Raw genomic sequence first — 9,679 nt, 5'->3', positions numbered from 1 at the left:
CGGATGAAACCACACCACGAAGAAAGCAACCAAGGATCAAAAGAAAACTGAGCGTCACACAACACTCAAAAGTGAATTAAGCATCTTCAAACAAGCATTTGGAGATATTATGAAAAGATGATCATAAATGTAGGATCTTAATGGAAATTAACAAAATATAATCAAATGAAGAATTATAATTACATTTCATTAAAAAGTAGACATGCTCAGTAATCCAGACAGTGTGGTATTGTTGAAAGAACAGACAATAGATTAATAGAACGGAGAGGTTAAAAATAGGCCCACATAAATATAGTCAACTGATCTTTGATAAAGGAGCAAAGGCAAGGCAAAATGAAGCAAAGAGTATCTTTGCTGGAAATGGTGCTGGAACAACTAGACCTCCAAATGCAAAAGGAAAATCTAGACACAGACCTTACATCTTTAACAAAAACTAACACAAAATGGATCACAGACTTAAATATAAAATTTAAAGCCATAAAATTCCTAGAAGACATCATAGGAGTTAATTTAGGTGACCTAGGGTGTCAAGGAGATATTGAGTAGGAGATATTGTTCCCAGAAAACAGCTCTGATAAAGGGCTGTTATCCATAGTGTACAAAGAACTCTTAAAACTCAACATTAAGAAAACATACAACCCAATTTAAAAATGGGTCAAAGACCTTAACAGAAACTTCACCAAAGAAGAAATAAAACTGACAAATAAGCACATGAAAAGATGCTTTACATGATATGTGATCAGGGAAATGCAAATTAAAATAACAGTGAGATACCATTGCCTACCTATGACAGTGGCCAAAATCTAGAACCTTAATAATATCAGATGTTGATGAGGATATGGAGCAAGAGGAACTTGCATTCATTGTTGATGGAGATGCAAATTGGTACAGCCACTTTAGAAGACAGTTTTGTGTTTTGTTTTGTTTTTATAAAATTAACATATTCTTACCATATGAGTCAAGATCCTTGACAGTTTTTCAAAAGAACTGAAACTATGACCACACAGAAAGCTGCACATGAATGTTATAGCAGCTTCATTTATAATTGCCAAAACAGGGAAGAAACCAAGAAGTCTTTCACTAGGTGAATGGGTACATAAACTGTGCTACATCCAAGTAATGGAATACTATTCTACACTAAAAAGAAATGAGCTTTCAAGCCATGAAAAGATTTGGAGGAACCTTAAATACATGTTACTAAGTGAAAGAAGCCACTCTGAAAAGACTAAAATACTACATATTGTACCATTCCAATTAAAAAAGGCAAACTGTGGAGAAAGTAAAAAGATAAGTGGTAGGGCTAAATGAGCAATTGAGAGGGAGAAATACAGGCTTCCAGTTTGGAACAAGTAAGTCAGGGGAAGAAAAGGCACAGCATAAGAAATATAGCCAATGGTACTGTAATAACAATGGATCAGGATAGAAGGTACGTACCCACACTGTGGCAAGCCTAACATAATGTAGAAACTTGTCCAATCACTATGCTGTACACCTGAAACTGATGTAACATTGTGTGTTAACTGTACTCCAAAATCAATCAATCAATCAATCAAACAATCAGTGATTAGGGCAGGGAGAAGGGATCTTTAGGGCAGTGAAAATACTCTGTATGATACTCTAATGATCGATACATGACATTTATACGTTTGTCCAAACCCACTCAATGTGCAGTACTAAAAGTGAACTGTAATGCAAAGTATGGTCTTTGGATGATTATAATGTGTCCGTGTAGGTTCCTCAATTTTAACAAATGTACCATCCTAGTGAGAAATATTCCTAGTAAGAAAGATTCCTAAAGGAGGAGGCTATGCATGTGTGGGGGCAGGGAGTATCTGAGAACTCTTGGTAACTTACCCTCAGTTTTGTTGCGAACCTAAAACTATTAAAAATAATACTAAAATCATATGTATTTAAATTGTACAATTTGGTGATGTGACAGAGACACATCTTCAGAAATAGTCACCACAACCAAGCTAATTAACACATCTCTCCCCTCAGATAGTTACCCTCTTCACTTCTCTCTCCCCTCCTCTTTTCCCTTCCCCTCTCCTTCCCTTCCCTTTCTTTTGCTTTCTGGGTATGGGGTGAGAACACTTAAGATCTACCTTCCTAGCACATTTCAAATTCAAATACACCATGAAGTAATATTAACCGAGGTCACATTGTTGCATATTAGATCTCTGGAACTTACGTACTTTACATACCGGAAAATTTGTTTCTATTGATCCCCATATCCTCATTTCTTCCTTCTCCTAGCAGGTGGAAACCATGATTATACTCTCTGCTTCTGTACAGATGAGATTATGCAGTGTTTTTCCTTCTGCCTCCGACATTTCCCTTAGCACCATGTTCTCCAGGTTCAGCCACATTGTTACACATGGCTTGATTTCCTTATTTCTAAAGCTGAATACATTCTATTGTGAGTATAGGTCACATTTTCTTTATCCATTCATGTGTTGATAGATATTTTAGATTGTTCCCATATCTTGACTATTGTGAATAATGCTGAAATTAACATGGGAGTGCAGATAGCTCTTCAAGATTCTGCTTTCATTTCCTTTGGCTATATCCCCATAAGTGGATTACTGGATCATAAAGCAGTTCTATTTTTAATTTTGTGAGGAACAAACTATTATCCATAGTGGATCCCAGTGGATCAGCCATAGCTTTTTTTTTTCCCCTAGAAATGTTTTTGCCTTCTTCTATCTTCTCACCTATTGCTTTCTAGATTCCAGATACATGCATGTTAGACCGCTAGATACTATTTATAAGTTGCCGTAACTCAATTTTTAGTTCAGTGCTTTTTTGTGTTTCTTTTCAGTTCGTTTCTAGTTTGTTTTTTTTTTTTTTCAGTTCGTTTCAGTACTCATTGATTGTTATCCTACAGTGAATGGACTCCTATAATTCCATATAGTTACTTTTCGTTTTTAGATACTGCATTTTTCATCTCTAGTAGTTCTTTTAGGATCACTTTATATTTACATTTCTCTGCATATTATGTTCATTTTTTCCTTAGTTGGTAGCATATTATTGTAAGAGCTGTTTTAATCTCTAGCTGTGTGTGTTTGTGTGTGTGTGTGTGTGTGTGTGTGTGTGTGTGTGTTGAGTAATTTTTCTCCCAGGTATTCATTACATATTCTTGCTTCTTTGATCTTGGATATTTTGAATTTTATGTTTTGTGTGTCTGGATTTTGTTATCTTTCTTGAAAGAGAACTATAGCTCACATTGGCAGGCAGTTAAGTTACTTTGGTTAAATTTTATCCTTTGGAGTCTGGTTTTAAAGCTATATGATGTTAGGTGTAGAGCAGCCTTGTCTACTTAGCCTAAACACTAAGGAGTTAGCCTAAACACTAAGGTTAGGCCATTGGTCTCTATGGTTTCTAAGAGTCCCCCAAGTGATCTTTGAAAACTAAACTCTCTGGTGGATTGAAATTCAAACAGTTCCCAGAATTATGACTGCTCCAGAAATCACTTAGTTCCCAGTTCTCTGATCACTCCTGCTCAGACTGGTGGTTTCACCCTATGCATATACTTCTGTGTATTCAGCAAAGACCTAAAAGGTCTCCTGAGACTTCCCTTATTGCATACCCCTTCTTCTGCATAACCCTGCTACACAATTCCCATCTGTCTCAGTTACTTACTTCATTAAAACTATTATGTCTTGGCTGCCTGGGTGGCTCAGTGGGTTAAAGCCTCTGCCTTTGGCTCAGATCATGATACCAGGGTCCTGGGATCAAGCCCCGCATCAGGCTCTCTGCTCAGTGGGGAGCCTGCTTCCCACCCCCAGCCCCTGCCTACTTGTGATCTCTGTCAAATAGATAAATAAAATCTTGTTTTTTTTTAATTTTTTATTTTTTATAAACATATATTTTTATCCCCAGGGGTAGAGGTCTGTGAATCACCAGGTTTACGCACTTCACAGCACTCACCAAAGCACATACCCTCCCCAGTGTCCATAACCCCCCCCTTCTCCCAACCCCCCTCCCCCCAGTAACCCTCAGTTTGTTTTGTGAGATTAAGAGTCACTTATGGTTTGTCTCCCTCCCAATCCCATCTTGTTTCATAAAAACACAAAACTATTATGCCTTATTTGGTTTTTCCCTCCCTGCTTATACAGCCCAGAAATTGAATCCAGAGAGAAAGCTTGAGAATTTGAATGGTTCATTTTATTTGTTTCCTTTGTTTTTGTTTTTTTGTTTGTTTGTTTTTACTATAGCGGACCTCTACTCCCTGATACCCTATCACATCCAGGAGAAAATTCCATTTGTCTATCTATGCATTTATTATTCATCCATTATCTATCTGTCTACCTACCTGATATTTATGAATTTTATACATAACTTTTCCATTTATATGCTCATCAGAGTTCATTAAATTCTCTCTCTCTCTTTATTCCTTCTGTTAGGTAAACTGAAGGAATATAGGTCCCCCGTATAATCATCTGAACATTTCTTCATCTAGCTTTTTTTCTTTATTTGCTACTCTATTTAAGATATGTCCTTGTAAAAATGTTTTCAACTTTGTTTTGTGCTTTTTTAAAACTAATTTCTCTCTGTTATAGGTTTCCCTCAAGTTTCTAGATGTAGCAATCTGCGTGCTGACTTTTTGTTAGGTGTTTATGATATAATATGCTTATAAGATTTCTACTAGTAAAGCTTTTCTGTAAGAGAGATTTGAGGATATAATTGAGTCTGTGGTTCACATTCACAATCACTATGTTAGTGTAGTCAAGCTTGAAAGACTTTGAAATTTAACATTATTTTGATAAGAAAGTCATTTTTTCTGATGCTTATGCAGATGAAATAAAAATTACCATATTCTTATAGTTTGCCTACCAATGCATGATAGTTAAATTATATTAAGGAAAGATAAAAATAAATTAAGAAGTTTTTTTTTCCTTCAGTAAAACATTTGATTGCATGATTTGATTGATAAAGTGAGAATAAATTGCTTTCTTTTGTACTCTTCAGAAATTGGTAATCATTGGATGATTAGCTGACAATTTCACATTTGAAATGTGCTGATTAGCTTGTTTTACCTTAATAACCCTATGATAGTGACCACCTTATCTTGCCCTTTAATTTTAAAATTAATGAAGTAATCTTTTATCGTAGTCTTTTCCACTGTTCTGCCCAATTACTTTAGTGCTGAATGGTACTTTGCATTTTTGCTGGTCCATTAGCTCCATATCATGCTCTTTCTCAACTTCCATATTCAAATATAGGATAATTAAATGCCGCCTTTTAGCATCTCATAACCTTGACACATAAAGTCTCTTTTCTCAGTGGTTCAAATTAATGGATAAATGATAACCTACTCAAAATTGTAATGAGATATTGCTATTTATAAAATGTATATTAAATGCTAAATAAGAATCTACAGTACATGGCTATTATCAATATAACTGATGGACATGAAATATGAAGTGAATACTAAACTTTTAAATTAGTACATATACATATACACGCATATATACTTAAGATAAATGCTTTAGAAACTAAAGCTATGTTAATTTTCCTTTACTCCCCTAAATGCTGTGATTTTACATATATATCTCACATAGGCACATGGCAAGGGGAACCTTATTAATGTTGGAAGAGTGAGTCAATATAAGTGTTTCTAAAGAAGTGGAATATGAATTATATTTTGAATTATGGATAGAATTTAATCAAGGCAAAAATATTAAAGGGAAGGAAAAAAAGAAGAATATTTGTAGAGGTCTTGAGAGGAGAGATACATATAAGAACACGAAAGAAAACCAGCATAGCTTGAATAGAGATTACGCAAGATGATGTTGGAGAAGACTGCTGGGGGGTTTATAAATACAGAATGACAAAAATAAAGGGAATATGAAATTTTGTGTATTTATTTAATCATTCATTTAACATCTGCAGAGCAGTTACTATACATTGTATTTGGCAGTAAAAAATAAATAAGGCATGGCCCATTACTTCAAAGAAATCATGAACCTAGTTGAAGAAAAAGCATACACAGCATGGATATGAACAAAGAAAGTCAATCTAGTGGACAAGTATTACATCAGCTACATTGGTAGACATCTTTATTTACCATTTCCAATATAAGTATACTCAGAGGGGCAACTTCTGGAATGGTAGAGTAAGGATCTCTCAAATTCTGCCCCCTATAAAAACAATAAAACTTGCACATATGGTCAAATTCAACTTTTTCTGAAATCTTAAAATTAATGGAAAGTTTGAAGAAATCCAATGATTCTTTATTTAAAAAAAAAAAAGAAAAAGAAAAAGAAAAAACAGAGTCTCTTTAAGAACAATTCTTGTCTTTTACTTTGCCATGATCATATCCTCCCCCGCCCAGCTCTGTGGTAGCCTTGAAAACCAACACTCTCACAGCCATAGAAGGAAAGCCAGAAACCTGCCATTGGAGGAGGCAGGACAGATATATTTGGGGTTCACCAAAAACATCATCCCAGAAAATTGTCACTATTTGACTTGCCTGAAAATTCCCCAGAAAAGCTCAGTTTTCCTGGTTTGTTTCTATTTAATCTGACTGAGAGCTTCCTCTGTATGAACAGCCTTACCCTACAGAGCCTTTGAAAAAAAATAATCAGCACCAATTGTTTAAGTTACAGCTACCTGAGATGGGATTATCAACTGGAGTTAACAAAGGCTGAAAAAGAAATCCTAAGGGGGGGGGGGGAAATTGAGGAATCAAATAGTCAGAGAGAGCTTTGAAAACTCTTACATATATTTGGAAACCTAGAAGGACATGCACATATCCAGGAAAGATCTAAAAAGACATCAAACTCTTATCTTTGGCTGATTTTGAGGTTCTGTCTGAGCAGAAGATGATGCCTAAGGCAGCTTGGAGACTCCCCACTAGAATGTTAAAAGTTTAAATGAACACAAACTCAGTACCCCTCAGCAAAGCTGGAGACTTATGGCTTCAAAGAATATAAGAATATCTCAGTGAAATTATTGGATAACCAAGATGCTCAAGCATGGAATTCAGTGGCCACATTGACAGGGGATTTAGACTTTGCAGAATTAGTACAGGAAAGTCACTATCAAGCAGACAAATAGCAGCAACAACAAATCCTGCTGGGTGGGAAGGACTTTGATTTCCAGAGCTGTCAATAGATATTATTTAAAACTTGAACATCAATCATAAAAACGTATGCATAAAGGGACTTCTAGAAGAAGACAAAAAAAAAAAAAAAAAAAAGAAGAAGAAGAAGGAGAAGAAAGAGGAGGAGGAGAAAAAGAAGAAAGGGGGTCCAGGGGAGGGAAACAGGAACAACATTTGAAGAAATAATGGCTCAAACTTGCTAGATTTGATTAAGAATATTAGTCTGCTTATCCATGAAGCTTAAGAAACTCCAAGAAGGAAAACGTAAAGACATTCACATCTAGATACATAGTCAAATTATCTAAATCCAGAGACAGAAAGAGAATTTTGCAATCAAAAAGAAAGAAGTGGGGCGCCTGGGTGGCTCAGTGGGTTAAGCCGCTGCCTTCGGCTCAGGTCAGGATCTCAGAGTCCTGGGATCGAGCCCTGCATCAGGCTCTCTGCTCAGCGGGGGGCCTGCTTCCTCCTCTCTCTCTGCCTGCCTCTCTACCTGCTTGTGATCTCTGTCAAATAAATAAATAAAATCTTTAAAAAAAAAAAAGAAAGAAAGAAGCAATTTATGAAGTCTTTGCAACTTTTTCCATGTTCAATGAGAAATTTTAGATATTCCTCTAAAAATATGTCAAGTGGTATGAAGTTCCTTGAAATTCTTATTAAAGTAATAGACACAAAGGATCTGAAGACTAAAAATTAAAGATACAAGCAAGTCATGATTAATTTTGCTTGAGTGAGAGAAGAAAACAAAAGTGTGAAGGATATTTTAAAATCATTATTAATTGAAAAGTAACATATTAATATAGCAAAATATTCAAGTAAAAATGTATATGAGGGAAGTGTTTCAATCTTACCCCAGACCCAAGTACTGTTAATGCTTTCATTAGTATTTTACATATAAAAATGTGGATATGGGGCGCCTGGGTGGCTCAGTGGGTTAAGCCACTGCCTTCGGCTCAGGTCATGATCTCAGGGTCCTGGGATCGAGTCCCGCATCGGGCTCGCTGCTCGGCAGGGAGCCTGCTTCCCTCTCTCTCTCTCTCTGCCTGCCTCTCCATCTACTTGTGATTTCTCTCTGTCAAATAAATAAATAAAATCTTTAAAAACAATGTGGATATGTACATTTACTTTTTTCAATAAAGGTTAACATAATTTACTTTTTTTTGGTTCAGTTTTTATTTCATCATCATACTTAACTCTGTAATCCAGCTAGACTTGGAGGGGAATAAGGAAAATATAAAACTCATAGAACTGCAGCTAGAGGACAAAGATTATAGGATATTTCCAGCAGATGGGGATGAAGGGGTGCTCTCCTGAGCTTCAGAAGGAATGGTCTGATAAGTTAAGATAAAATACAAGTTAAATTTATTAGATTTGTCCATAGTCAGCAGCTGTGATCTTGTCACTGGTCTTGCTATTCTTGGACCCAAAGCCCTCCAGGCTTCCACAATATTCACACCCTCTTTCACCTTGCCAAAGACCACATGCTTGTCATCCAATCACTCAGTCTTGGCAACACAGATGAGAAACTGGGAATCATTTGTATTGGGTCCAGCACTTGCCATGGACAAGATGCCAGGACCCATATGCTTTGGGATGAAATTCTCATCATCAAATTTCTCCCCATTGATGAACTTGCTGCCAGGGCCATTATGGTTTGTGAAGAAGTCACCATACTGGCACATAAATCCTGGAATAATCCTGTGAAAGCAGGAAACTTTATAATCAATCCTTTCTTTCCAGTATGCAGAGCACAAATGTTTTCTGCTGCTTTTGGAACTTTGTCTGCAAATATCTCAAAGGAGATGCAGCTCAAGGGCTCACCACCCATCATGATGTGGAAGAACATGATGGGATTGACCATGGCTGGGCAGCAGTATCTACAAGCCATAATTTGCTTTTTACAGTATAATCTTCTTATCTCCCATATCATCACTTACAGATATTTTGCCTCTAATTCTTTACAATTCCATAATATTTTATTGTAATATTCCAAACTACTTAGATGATATTCAGTATTTGACTAAGAAAATTAGGTTTAAGGTTAACCTTCAAGGTAGTAGTTTTCTAGTTGGCCTTGATGTAAAAGGCATTGAAAAAGAAGAAACAATCATGGGTGAGATAGGAAAATGTGAAACAGTGGAGTGCATTGCAAAGAATGAATGTAGTCTAGGATTGCTGTAGCAGATTGCTCAAGTGATAGCAAAGGTAGCAAAGAGGTAGCAAAGCATGAGGTCCTACTGAGAGGCAGCAGCTTCTTGTTAAACTGTATATGTTACCTTCCTATTAAAAATATACACAATAGCCAACAAATGGAGCAAAAAGCAAGCCAAAATCACCAAACTCTGCACATCTTTCCAAAACATAGCTTCTGGAAGCAAAACATTTTCATAAACTTATTTGGGGTACTTACAATGTCTGAAATAATTTGTGCCAGTCAAAAAGTAGTATCCTCTACAGATTATGTAGATTGAATGCATCTTTATACAAGTGTTGATGTATTTTAAGTAATCACAAATTAATGAACATGGTCCTTATTATGATATTACCAAAATTATCACATAAAGTATTTCATAA

General features: G+C 35.9%; 1 pseudogene; it reads right to left on the bottom strand.

Moving 5' to 3' along the window:
* Positions 1–8,356: 8,356 nt before the first annotated feature.
* Positions 8,357–8,966, bottom strand: LOC116575407 (annotated as a pseudogene).
* Positions 8,967–9,679: the final 713 nt, after the last annotated feature.

This window comes from Mustela erminea, chromosome 16 (genome assembly GCF_009829155.1).
Source record: "Mustela erminea isolate mMusErm1 chromosome 16, mMusErm1.Pri, whole genome shotgun sequence".
In the NCBI taxonomy this organism is placed as follows: Eukaryota; Metazoa; Chordata; class Mammalia; order Carnivora; family Mustelidae; genus Mustela; species Mustela erminea.
The sequence above is the reverse complement of the archived record's forward strand: the minus strand, read 5'-3'. Positions and strand labels throughout refer to the sequence as shown.